Raw genomic sequence first — 14,922 nt, 5'->3', positions numbered from 1 at the left:
GCAGGATGGGAAAAAGAAATACATGTCCGATGTATTTCATGTTCCCAATATCACCAAGAATCTGGTTTCTATTGGTCAAATGGTTGAGCAGGGCTTGCAGGTCAGATTTAATCCTCATGGATGCTTTGTTGAGGATATGAAAAATAAAGGTCGCTTGATAGCAAAAGGAAAAAAGAAGGGCAGAATGTTTACATTGGATGCAGACATGTCTGAATTGAAAGCAGCAATGTTTGCACATGGGACCGATGTAGTTGCAGATATTGATATTTGGCATAAACGCATTGGTCATGTTAATGTACAGTGACTTAAATCAATGCAGGCCCAAAATATTGTTGCAGGTTTGCCTAAATTCAAGGTTGCAGAAATGCATAAGGTATGTGAAGCTTGTCAGTTTGGAAAACAGGCAAGAAAACCATTTCCTAGACATGTTCAAGAGAGTGAGAAGCCATTGGAATTAATCCACTCTCATGTGTGGACTACTAAAGCTGCATCTCTTGGAGGCTGTCATTATTTTGTCACTTTTATTGATGACTATAGCAAAAAAGTTTGGGTGTATTTTATGAAAAAGAAAAGTGAAGTTTTTGGGCATTTCAAAACTCTTAAAGCTATGGTTGAAAAAGAAACAGGCCTGCAGATAAAATGCCTAAGGTCAGATGGAGGGGGAGACTACCTCTCAAATGAGTTTGCAAAGTTCTTGTAGGAGCATGGCATAAAGCAGCAATATTCATGCAGTCATACCCCACAACAAAATGGAATTGCAGAAAGGAAAAACAGGCATATTGGAGAGGTATCTCGTGCCATGCTCAATGAAAAAGGCTTGCCAGATTTTTATTGGGCTGAAGCAGTTGCTACAGCAGCCTACATAATGAACAGGACTCCCACTGCAGCAATACATGGAATGACTCCAGAGGAGAGGTATACTGGTAGGAAACTAGATATTTCTCATTTGAAAATTTTTGGTTGCATTGCCTATGTACATGTGCCAGATGAGTTGAGATCCAAGTTGGATCCAAAAGCTGAGAAGTGCATCTTTATTGGTTACTCTCTGCAGCAAAAAGGGTATAGATACTATAACCCTTCTACTCGTAAGTTTACAGTGAGTAGAGATGTTCTTTTTGATGAGATGAGTAGCTGGTATAAACCAGTAAATGTGATTGATGATGTAGATGCACAAAATGGTAATGCTGCACAGAATTCACAGCAGCAGTCACAAAATATTAGTGGACCTGGAGCGTCCTCTAGCAGTGGTTCACATTCTTCACCATGGACATGCAGATTGAGATCAGGAGAAACTTCTCAAAGCAATGCAGATAGTGGTATGCAGGTATCACGAAAAGGAAAAGAGAAGGTTGATCAGCCCATGTTTGATGTGAATGCAGGTCACTCTTATGTGGATGGTGAATCCAGTGGCTCAGAACAGAGCATTGATGATGAGTTGGGTATTCCTTCTATTGTTACACCTGGAGTAAGGAAGACCAGGGATGTTTTGAGAGCACCTGGGAGTGAACCTATTTTGCGTAGGTCTACGAGAGCTAGATATCCTGTGGATAGGCTGAAATATGATGGATTTACAGCCATTCACTATGCATATATGGTCAAAGTGATACAGGAACCAGAATCCACTTCTTTTGAGCAAGCCATGGGAAAAGAAAAATGGGAGAAAGCCATGGATGAAGAAATGGATGCCTTGGAAGCAAATGCTACATGGGAGTTAGTACCTTTGCCTAAAGGTAAGAATGCAATTGGCTGTAAGTGGGTTTATAAGGTGAAGCACAATGCAGATGGTTCTGTGAACAGATACAAGGCAAGATTAGTAGTCAAGGGGTATGCACAAAAATATGGCATTGACTATGAAGAAACATTCAGTCCGGTTGCAAGGATGGCAACCATAAGAGAAGTCATTGCTATGGCTGCATCAAAGGGATAGTCTTTACATCAGATGGATGTAAAGAATGCCTTGTTGCATGGTGATTTGCAAGAAGAGGTCTATATGGAGCAGCCACCAGGTTATGTGCATGATGTTCATCCTGAGTTTGTTTGCAGGTTGAAGAAAGCCTTGTATGGCTTGAAGCAAGCACCTAGAGCATGGTCTGACAAGATAGGACAGTATCTTGTCACTATTGGCTTTCAAATTTCCAAGGCAGATTTCTCACTTTATGTGAGAAAAACAGAGAAAGGTATTATGCTACTTGTCATTTATGTTGATGATTTAATTATGACAGGTGACAGTGATGAAGATATCCTTCATGTGAAAATGCTATTGAAGCAGAAGTTTGAGATGAAGGATTTGGGAGAGCTGCGTTATTTCCTGGGCATTGAGGTGATTAGATCACCAAGTGGGATACAGCTCTTGCAGAGGCAGTATGGATTGGACATGCTGTCCAAATATGGGATGACAGGCTGTAAGCCTATTTCAGTTCCTTTGGAGGAGAATGTGAAGCTGAGCACAGATGCAGGTGAGCTTCTAGAAGACCCTACTATGTACAGACGTATAGTAGGAAGTTTGATTTATATGACTATTATCAGGCCAGATTTGAGCTATGATGTTGGATTGGTAAGTCAGTTTATGCAGGCTCCAAGGAAACCACATTTGGATGCGGCTAGACGCATACTCAGGTATGTGAAGTCCACATTGCAGTATGGACTATTTTATGAGATTGGGGTTCAGATACAGTTGCATGGATACACTGATGCTGATTGGGCTGGTAGTATTTCTGATAGACGATCTATCAGTGGATATGTGTTCTCTTTTGGGAGTGCTGCAGTCACTTGGAGCAGCAAGAAACAGCCTACAGTTGCCTTGTCGAGCACAAAGGCTCAGTACAGGGGTGCAGCAATGGTTGCATGTGAGGTAGCTTGGTTGCATAAGCTACTTTATGATATACATCAGTCTACAGATGGGCCAGTTGTCATTTATTGTGACAACATGAGTAGTATACACTTGGCAAATAACCCAGTCTATCATGCTAGAACAAAGCACATTGAGGTGCATTATCACTATGTGCGAGAGAGGGTTTTACTAGGTCTTATTGATCTAGTTTATGTCAGCACAGAGGATCAGGTAGTTGACATATTCACGAAGGCATTGGGCGCAGAGAAGCTGCGCAAGTTCAGAGACCTGCTTGGTGTGCAGGAATTGGGATTGAGCTCGAGGGGGAGTGTTGAGATATCGAGCTCCACTCGTGACACGCCAAGGTGACCATTGTGTATTTATGTCACCGACTTATCAGTGCAGACGTGGTTGGTACACCGCCCATGAATAATAGCTACATGATAGCTATCCTTATCTACTCTAGTTCATGGCTCAGTTAGTATGCCACCTTAGTTAGTTGAGTTTGGTTTGAGACCCATATATAGGGTTCTTCTATTTCTTTGTACGAGAGTTCTTTTGGCTTACACAACTAAGAAGATGAAGACTGTTTTTCAGCCTCCACCTTTGTGTGTATTCCCCCATTGTGCAAGCAAGAAAGCTACAAGTGAGACTCCTTCCTTCTCTCCCACAATCTTGACAGCCTCATCCTGGAGATTACTTCAGTCCTCTGTATCCAGACACTCCGGCTTTGATTTTCCATGCTTCACTGCTTCGCGTGCATCAGACCGCCTATGCGACTGATAGTCACGCATATGCGTCATCATCCACCCTCTCGAAAATTTATCATTGCTAGAGGGCTAAGGGAACTCTCGATACAATGTATCGATTATGTACTCCTTGCTGGCATCTGGGATCTTCTTCCACTTGTCTGTAATGTTGTGCCGAAATACTTGTTGGCACAACTCATGCATCCTAGAGATGATAGCTTTTCCATCATCATTCATGTATAAATGGCTAGAGGCCTTATCTATAAGATACGAGTAACCTAAAAGATTTTGCAAACGGGTACTTTCAAGACATTAATACAAATGTGGCAAACACAATTTGAATTGATAAGTGCTACTGCAAAAATCTTCAGCGAAAATACATACCTGGAGGAGTGGGTTTCGTGTACTTCTTGTCGGCCCTGGGAGTGATCGGTGGGGTGCGTGAAGGAGTGGGAGTGATCGGTGGGGTGCCTGAAGGAGTGGGAGCAGTAGACGTCTGCCCACCACTGCCAGTGAAAGACGGTGTCGACTCCCTGGTTGCAATGCGAGTGGGGGAGACTGCATCTGTGTCCCCACAATAGGAGCTACCTCCTCCTCGACCACGTGACTTTGAAGCAAAGCGAGACCTGCGACTGCATATATTGGAGACCGACGCATCGGACCGTCTAGAGTCTGCCGATCGTGTTGAGGTGGAACAGGAAAGCTGTGCATCGGCTCTATCTCTGACCCGTGCTAGCTGCTCCGGTGAGAAACGCGCTAGCATCGCATCGATGTCGTCATCTATAAAATCCCGGCTCATCCTGCCGTCCGTGCCCAAATCCTAAACCTGCACATACAAGGAAACATAAGTCAATCTGATAATGAATTGTCAAGATTGTGGGAGAGAAGGAAGGAGTCTCGCTTGAAGCTTTCTTGCTTGCACAATGGGGGAAGACACACAAGGGTGGAGGCTGAAAAACAGTTTTCCTCTTCTTAGTTGTGTAAGCCAAAAGAACTCAAGTACAAAGAAATAGAAGAACCCTCTATATGGGTCTCAAACCAAACTCAACTAACTAAGGTGGCATACTAACTGAGCCACGAACTAGAGTAGATAAGGATAGCTATCATGTAGCTATTATTCAGGGGCGGTGTACCAACCGCATCTGCAACTGACAAGTCGGTGACATAAATACACAACGGTCACCCTGGCGTATCACAAGTGGAGCTCGATATCTCAACACTCCCCCTCGAGCTCAATCCCAATTCCTGCACACCAAGCAGGTCTCTGAACTTGCGCAGCTTCTCTGCGCCCAATGCCTTCGTGAATATGTCAGCTACCTGATCCTCTGTGCTGACATAAACTAGATCAATAAGACCTAGTAAAACCCTCTCTCGCACATAGTGATAATGCACCTCAATGTGCTTTGTTCTAGCATGATAGACTGGGTTATTTGCCAAGTGTATACTACTCATGTTGTCACAATAAATGACAACTGGCCCATCTGTAGACTGATGCATATCATAAAGTAGCTTATGCAACCAAGCTACCTCACATGCAGCCATTGCTGCACCCCTGTACTCAGCCTCTGTGCTCGACAAGGCAACTGTAGGCTGTTTCTTGCTGCTCCAAGTGACTGCAGCACTCCCAAAAGAGAACACATATCCACTGGTAGATCGTCTATCAGAAATGCTACCAGCCCAATCAGCATCAGTGTATCCATGCAACTGTATCCGAACCCCAGTCTCATAAAATAGTCCATACTGCAATGTGGACTTCACATACCTGAGTATGCGTCTAGCCGCATCCAAATGCGGTTTCCTTGGAGCCTGCATAAACTGACTTACCAATCCAACAGCATAGCTCAAATCTGGCCTGGTAATAGTCATATAAATCAAGCTTCCTACTATGCGTCTGTACATAGTAGGGTCTTCCAGAAGCTCACCTGTATCTGCGCTCAGCTTCACATTCTGCTCCAAAGGAACTGAAATAGGCTTACAGCCTGTCATCCCATATTTGGACAACATGTCCAATCCATACTGCCTCTGCAAGAGCTGTATCCCACTTGGTGATCTAATCACCTCAATGCCCAAGAAATAACGCAGCTCTCCCAAATCCTTCATCTCAAACTTCTGCTTCAATAGCATTTTCACATGAAGGATATCTTCATCACTGTCATCTGTCATAATCAAATCATCAACATAAATGACAAGTAGCATAATGCCTTTCTCTGTTTTTCTCACATAAAGTGAGAAATCTGCCTTGGAAATCTGAAAGCCAATAGTGACAAGATACTGTCCTATCTTGTCAGACCATGCTCTAGGTGCTTGCTTCAAGCCATACAAAGCTTTCTTCAACCTGCAAACAAACTCAGGATGAACAGTATGCACATAACCTGGTGGCTGCTCCATATATACCTCTTCTTCCAAATCACCATGCAAGAAGGCATTCTTTACATCCATCTGATGTAAAGACCATCCCTTTGATGCAGCCATAGCAATGACTGCTCTTACGGTTGCCATCCTTGCAACCGGACTGAATGTTTCTTCATAGTCAATGCCATATGTTTGTGCATACCCCTTGACTACTAATCTTGCCTTGTATCTGTTCACAGAACCATCTACATTGTGCTTCACCTTATAAACCCACTTACAGCCAATTGCATTCTTACCTTTAGGCAAAGGTACCAATTCCCATGTAGCATTTGCTTCCAAGGCATCCATTTCTTCATCCATGGCTTTCTCCCATTTTTCTTTTCCCATGGCTTGCTCAAAAGAAGTGGGTTCTGGTTCCTGTATCACTTTGACCATATATGCATAGTGAATGGCTGTAAATCCATCATATTTCAGCCTATCCACAGGATACCTAACTCTGGTAGACCTGCGCAAAGTGGGTTCACTCCCAGGTGCTCTCAAAACATCCCTGGTCTTCCTTACTCCAGGTGTAACAATAGAAGGAATACCCAACTCATCATCAATGCTCTGTTCTGAGCCACTGGATTCACCATCCACATAAGAGTGACCTGCATTCACATCAAACATGGGCTGATCAACCTTCTCTTTTCCTTTTCGTGATACCTGCATACCACTATCTGCATTACTTTGAGAAGATTCTCCTGATCTCAATCTGCCTGTCCATGGCGAAGAGTGTGAACCACTACTAGAGGATGCTCCAGGTCCACTAATATTTTGTGACTGCTGCTGTGAATTCTGTGCAGCATTACCATTTTGTGCATCTACATCATCAATCACATTTACTGGTTTATACCAGCTACTCATCTCATCAAAAACAACATCTCTGCTCACTGTAAACTTACGAGTAGAAGGGTTATAGCATCTATACCCTTTTTGCTGCAGAGAGTAACCAATAAAGATGCACTTCTCAGCTTTTGGATCCAACTTGGATCTCAACTTATCTGGCACATGTACATAGGCAATGCAACCAAAAATTTTCAAATGAGAAATATCTGGTTTCCTACCAGTATACCTCTCCTCTGGAGTCATTCCATGTATTGCTGCAGTGGGAGTCCTGTTCATTATGTAGACTGCTGTAGCAACTGCTTCAGCCCAATAAAAATCTGGCAGGTCTTTTTCATTGAGCATGGCACGAGACACCTCTCCAATATGTCTGTTTTTTCTTTTTGCAATTCCATTTTGCTGTGGGGTATGACTGCATGAATATTGCTGCTTTATGCCATGCTCCTGCAGGAACCTTGCAAACTCATTTGAGAGGTACTCTCCCCCTCCATCTGACCTTAGGCATTTTACTTGCAGACCTGTTTCTTTTTCAACCATAGCTTTAAGAGTTTTGAAATGCCCAAAAACTTCACTTTTCTTTTTCATAAAATACACCCAAACTTTTCTGCTATAGTCATCAATAAAACTGACAAAATAATGACAGCCTCCAAGAGATGCAGCTTTAGTAGTCCACACATCAGAGTGGATTAATTCCAATGGCTTCTTACTCTCTTGAACATGTCTAGGAAATGGTTTCCTTGCCTGTTTTCCAAACTGACAGGCTTCACATACCTTATGCATTTCTGCAACCTTGAATTTAGGCAATCCTGCAACAATATTTTGGGCCTGCATTGATTTAAGTCGCTGTACATTAACATGACCAATGCGTTTATGCCAGATATCAATATCTGCAACTACACCGGTCCCATGTGCAAACATTGCTGCACTCAATTCAGACATGTCTGCATCCAATGTAAACATTCTGCCCTTCTTCTTTCCTTTTGCTATTAAGCGACCTTTATTTTTCATATCCTCAACAAAGCATCCATGAGGATTAAATCTGACCTGCAAGCCCTGCTCAACCATTTGACCAACAGAAACCAGATTCTTGGTGATATTTGGGACATGAAATACATCGGACAGGTATTTCTTTTTCCCATCCTGCATAGACAAGGGAATTTTTCCAATCTGCACAATAGGATGTGCAGTATCATCACCAGTCTCCACAAATCCTGGTTTTTCCATTTTCCTTGCATCCTCCATCCATTCTGCATGACCTGTCATGTGGTTTGATGCACCTGAGTCAACATACCATACATCGTTGCTTTCTTCTGCACTTGTCACAGAATTGTTCATGTGCTGCACCATGAACAAATGCTCATTTCTGTCATCACCCTGTCTACTAGAAGATGCATAATTCCCTTGTTGCAGTTTTCCATTCATGATGTCATTCTGCTTTTTATAGCAGTCTTTAGCCATATGACCCATTTTACCACAGTAGTAGCATTCAATATTACTGTTTGCATTTTGACCTCTTTGCCATCCACCACGACCTCTTTGGCTCCCCCTGCCTCTAGAGTTACCACGTCCTCCTCCATAGGACTGGTTTTCTTGAGTTTGCTGCATATTCTGATTTCTACCACGGCCTCCAAATCGGCCTCCTCTACCTCTGCCTCTACCTCTTCCAGCATTTGAGTAGAAGACAGCTTCTTTTGAAGTTCCTCCTGAAGAAGATGCACCACCATTTCTCTGCTCCTCAGAAATTAGAAGAGCAATCAACTCCTCAAAATCAGGAAATCTTTCACGAACTGAAATGGATGTCCGAAACTGTGCATAATCCTTTCCTAGACCATTCAAGGTCACGGAAACTAAATCATCATCTTCCACTGGCAACCCAATGGAAGCAAGTGCATCTGCAATCTTCTTCACCTTCATGTGGTAGTCATTGATGCTCATATTTTCTCTTTGCACATTGTGCAACTCTTGCTTGAGCTGCATTTTCCTGGCTTGTGTATTTGTGCTATACATCTTTGACAGAGTATCCCATGCCTCCTTTGGCGTACTTGCATCTTGAATATGCACAATCATAGAGTCTGAAATGCTGATAGACAGCCAATACATAACTTTCCTGGCTCTCTCATGCCATGCTTTAAATGCCTGCATTTGCTGTTGATTGGGAACATCAGGAAGAACTGGTTCTTCTTCATTTCCTGCAACAAATTCCCAATATCCTTTTCCCATAAGGAAATTCGTCATTCTAAACTTCCATGCTTGGAAGTTGTTCTTGTCAAGCTTTTCAGTGACAATCTGTGAGAGAGAATCAGACGCCATTACAGAATACTGCAAAAAGTTCTGTCACTGCAAAGAACACAGCTTCAGCCTCACAAGGGCAAATCTGCAAAACTGGCGAAAGTGGTATTTGACCACACAGTCACTTCCTAGTGACGATTTTGCATAAACAGAAACCAAGGATGATTCTGTAACTCCCAATGTCTCTGCGCACAAGCATACGATGCAATTTCTGTGGTAACTTTTCACCGACCTGTAGAACAGTGGTCGCACAGCATAAAACAGGGCTTTTTCCTGAGTGCGTGCAGAAAACTTCCGCCTCCAAAACAGGCCCCGAAATGGCCTCAAATAAAAAAAACAGGGTCGCCGAGAGCTAAAGCTCTCGCCCGCAGCATATACTGCCCTCTTGCTGCAGCGCGAAGGGCGTCTCAACCTGAGACAATGCACTCCTGCAATTTCCGGCTGTGCTACCTGCAGAGATCTGCTCCCAAAACAGAAAATGAAAGCAACACTGCTCCTCTTACCAAACCACCGCGAGCTTGGCTTGCTTTCTTGAGCTCCTTACCACGAACAAGGCTCTGATACCATGTCAAGATTGTGGGAGAGAAGGAAGGAGTCTCGCTTGAAGCTTTCTTGCTTGCACAATGGGGGAAGACACACAAGGGTGGAGGCTGAAAAACAGTTTTCCTCTTCTTAGTTGTGTAAGCCAAAAGAACTCAAGTACAAAGAAATAGAAGAACCCTCTATATGGGTCTCAAACCAAACTCAACTAACTAAGGTGGCATACTAACTGAGCCACGAACTAGAGTAGATAAGGATAGCTATCATGTAGCTATTATTCAGGGGCGGTGTACCAACCGCATCTGCAACTGACAAGTCGGTGACATAAATACACAACGGTCACCCTGGCGTATCACAAGTGGAGCTCGATATCTCAACATGAATTGCAAGACATAATAAAACTAAGACTTAATTTGCAAGACTTCATTTTAAAATAATAATAATAATTAGATAATACAAAATACGATACTCCAAAAATATACAAATTGTCCTAACCGATTTGCAAAAAGTGGACATGATGTAGTGGGAGGAACATTTTGATCGAGTCACTTTTGTTTGGGGTTCCACAATCTCTTCTTGACATAGCTCAGTATACACCGGAAGGTCTATACAAAATTCTCCACAAAATGAGGACTCTGCTTCATTTTCAAAAAACCCATCCTCTATCTCCTCTATCTCCATAGGTGAGATGTCTTGGTCCTCCAGGCATTTCATCCTAGTTTCTTGTATGCCTTTTGTCATTGCCGCTATTAAAGGTGTCTCTTCTACAATCGGTACGCGGGTTCTAGCAAACACTGGGATACTCCTAGATGTCATGGGAATGACATACCACCATTGAGGTTGTTGCGGATTCCACCAAAAGAAGTTGTTACAAGGACAGAATTTCTGTATGACAGGTTAATGGAGAAAGTTTCGGGTTAAGGAGGATGGTTTGCAGGAGTTAAATTTGGGATCTGCCACAAGTCCTAAGATGGTGAAAGTTAGTATTAATCTGGATGAGTCTTTTAAGGAACATCTTAGACAACTGTTACAAGAATTCATTGATGTCTTTGCTTGGGACTATTCGGATGTGAAAGGTATGGATCCAGAGGTTTACAAACATCAGATCAACTTGAAGGAAGATGCAATGCCAGTAATTCAGTAACGATATCGGATGAATCCCAATTATGCAAAGCAAGTGAAGCAGGAATTGGATAAACTACTGCAAGTGGGTTTCATTATACCTATTGATCAGGCAGAATGGCTATCACCAATAGTTGTTGTCCCTAAGAAGTCGGGGAAGATCCGTGTATGTGTTGATTACAGAAAATTGAATGCTACAACTGTGGTTGATCCATTTCCCTTACCCTTTATGGATTCAATCCTTGATGATGTGGCCAGACACAAGATGTACAGCTTTCTTGATGGTTTTTCAGGTTATAATTAGATATGGATGGCTGAGGAGGATGTCGCCAAAACTGCATTTGATTTTGATAAGATCAAGGGACTGTGGGTCCGATGTCAACCGGTAGGCTCAAGCCACCGAGCTGTGCCAAGTGTTTAGGCTAGACCTTGGGCGGATTTAATTCTGAATATTTAACGTGTCTTTTGTAAGTTTGAAAGTCAGTTGGTTTTCAAATCTTGGAAGTTGGATGGTCATATGTATGCCTATATATATGATGTCGTTTGAGTTTTGTGTACGCCTATCTGTTTCTTGGTGGATTTTCTGATGTAGCTATGGCGGAATACATTTATGACAATCTTCTTGGCAATTTCTAGTCTCTTTACTTGTCTATTTTCCATTCCATTTTTCAGTGTAGATTATCTCAGAGAGAGAGTAATAATCATGCGGAATCGTGTGTATGTTTGAGGTGAAGTAGAGTGATGAGAGTTGTGCAGTGAATGTATTAGGGTGGATTGAGTATAGGAATGCAATTTTTTTAGGCTCTGCCAAAGCAACAATAAACATCCATTGGTGCAAGATTTTCACAAAAGAAAAATACGTAAAGTAATATGGAAAGAGATTGGGAGCCTACATGTAGAACTAGAGGAGCTTATTGACTAACGAATTGTAATGTTTCCCAGATAGCCAAGCACAGCCAAAGCAGCTTTGACTGCAATACCCAACTGCAGAGGCCTGATGTATGGATCTATTGATGATTCAAACTGAAGCTCTATAGGCATCCGTCTTTTTTCAGCACATGTGTTAAATGTATCTAGATAGGCTTTTGATAGCATGGCTAAACATAATTTGATCACACTTTCAAGTGCCCCTTAAATAGAGTACACCACCTAGTTAGTCACAGTACGAATTAATTAATCTCTAAAAAGGGACAACACTAACTAGGTATGTTGGTGTTCAGGTTTTCTCACTCTCAATGTTCAAAATGTGTGCTAATATTTCAAGGTTTTCTCACTCTCAATGTTCAAAATGTGTGCTAATATTTCAAGGACTAGGATGGTGTGAGGTTTTCTCATCTAATGTTCGTTATGCGTACTGGCCTGTCAAAACCAGATTAATTCAAACCAAAGCTCTATGCATGCTATGACAAATAGTTTATCTACTAATTATTTACATCATGGAGCTTTTCCCAGCTGCATCAATAGCATGGCAACACATGTAGAATCCGTGTATCATGAATAACCCTGCATCAATGTCCTACCATGATCAGCATCAACATCACAATGTGAGATTTGTTGAAGCTGGACTAGTTGCTGCCACATTAAGGCAGTTACAGTAGCTGGTTGATCAGATAAGTTCAATTAACAGCAATTTGAAGCAAGCTCAAATGCTAAGGCAACATCAAATAGTGCAATTGATGCAATCTAAAGGCCACAAGCAACAATCATGTACTCCTCTCGATCATCCTGTCGCTGCAGGATCGATGCATCACCTTGACTCTCAGAAGGTCAGTTCTATGTAGTAGTTTATATATATGATGGCAATAATTGGCTTTGAGTAAGGATTTCTATATTGTATACACTATCTGATGCACATGGAGTTTTAGACAAAGTCCCACTATAATTCCCACATTGTGAATTACTACAACATCATAAGCTTCTACAAGGGAGGGACCACAAGTCAGCCTCTGAGGTGAAAGCCAGCAGGGGAAAAGAGCCCCTTTTCCCACATGGGAAAATATTAGAGGCCTTGTGATGGTAGGGACCTTGGTTGATTAATATTTGTGATGGTGAACTATTGTACAGGTTGTAGCATTAGATCTTCAGGATCATAAGGCTAGGAGTAACACTCATTTCACCACAACAACAGTTATGGCTAATTTTTATGAGAGTAGTCATCATCATCATGTGGCTGAGCAGCACTGCAGTATACACCCAATAGCTGAAATGACCTTACACAACTAGTATTGAAAGTGATCATCACCCACATCAAGAACCTGCTAGATCAACACCAAATTCAGGCCCATTTTACTGACCCATAATGATAAATATTCTACACACTCTACATGATTTTACCTGACAATGATCATTATCTCATTATCATCATCATCACAATCTGCATGATTTTCTCTTACAATGATCATTATCTCATCATCATAATCTGCATTATTTGGTATGATAATCATTATCTCATCATCATTCTCATAATCTGCATGATTTTATCTGACAATGAGCATTCTCTCATCTTCATAATCTGATGTATGTTGTTTGACAATGATCTTATCTCATCATCATTATATTATTCCTCATAGAACAATAACTTTATTGTTAGAGAATTAAGATTGCATCAACATCATCTTAATGATCACCAATGATTGATCTATGATGTGTACTACTTCCTACTACTTTGCATATTCTTCTTGTACTTGTCCCAACAAACTGTATGCAAAGAGAAGCTGGGGGATCACATTACAACTTTGCAACAGCTTGTATCTCCATTTGGCAAGGTCCAATTTTACTGCATAATTATATCAAACAATTCTATCCTGTTATTGATCTTCCTAGCTAGGTGCATGCATATCTATCTAATTAGGCTTCACTAGCTTGTCCTGTTATTCTTTGGTACCCATCTACAGACCGACACAGCCTCAGGTATTGCTTGAAGCTATATGATACATAGAGTTCCTTCAAGACAAAGTTTAGGTATATATTGAATAATATTATAGTTGAAATCCATGCATGCATGTTCAATATTCAACTTTAACGCACTTGTCTGAAGATTTTGCTCTTTAATTTGAAGAGGCTCTACTTTAATAACTACGTTAAATGATGTTTGAATGTGTGGTAGGTTTTGAGCTCGCCTTACATCAAAAATGCGATGACAGGAGTAGCAACGATAGCTAGTAGTTGTGATCTGAATGTACATCTATATTACATCATCATCTCTGAAAAGGGACAACACTAGTCGAGAGTACGTTGGTGTTCAATTTTTCTCAATCTTAATGTTCAAAATGTGTGCTAATATTTCAAGGACTAGGATGGTGTGAGGTTTTCTCATCTAACATTCACTATGTGTATTGATATTTGCTACATATGCAGATTTCAATTTCAATAAGCAAAGCATCATCATCAAATGATGTTTCAAAGAAGAGTAAAGGCTCCAAGGAGGAACAAGAAAAAAAAAGAGAAAGTTGTATAGTTTACCAGGGTAGAAGCATGATACTCTAGATGAGGTGGCATATATTCTCTCTCTCTCTTTTGTGGGGTCTTCTTAAATTTTCAAAGATATTCTGATTACTTATATACATCAGTGTACAAGGAAAACCCCAAAAGGGAAATCGGTACACATGCATGTGTGCAAGCACACATAAGCATGAGAGTTAGAAGGATGCACAGATTTTGGTCATTGACAAGTACAAGAAGACTATCCTCCACTATGCAGCGCGATATGGCCAAAGCTCCTGCAATATCAACCAGCTGTTGTTGGGCCAGCTTTTGCAGCGATCTTTTAGATGAGGAAGAAGACTAGAAGAATTTCCTTGAGAAGCTATGAAGGAAAGCTGTGAGGAATAACAGGGCATGAGCTAATGTATCATGTAACAAAAGTTATACACTAGAAAGGAGAGGGGTGGGTCATGCTGAGCATAAGTAAGAATGGGCACGACAAGCTGAGAGGGACTGCCTTATGATTTTGTAAAACACTATTGATAGTTTTTTTGTGATTCTATAGATTTAGGTGGTATTAAGGTGTAACCAACTAAAAGCTTTGTATGTATGAGTGTATAAACAATGAATTTGGTTTCTTTATAATGCAATCAGTATACTAACTCCAAAATTTGCAGCCATCATGTGAAGGATCGCAAGCTGCAATTTTACATGGTGCTGATTTTGACTCTTCAA

The sequence above is a fragment of the Lygodium microphyllum genome, chromosome 9, assembly GCF_053477565.2.
Source record: "Lygodium microphyllum isolate KBCC chromosome 9, Lygodium_microphyllum_v1.1.10, whole genome shotgun sequence".
In the NCBI taxonomy this organism is placed as follows: Eukaryota; Viridiplantae; Streptophyta; class Polypodiopsida; order Schizaeales; family Lygodiaceae; genus Lygodium; species Lygodium microphyllum.
The sequence above is the reverse complement of the archived record's forward strand: the minus strand, read 5'-3'. Positions refer to the sequence as shown.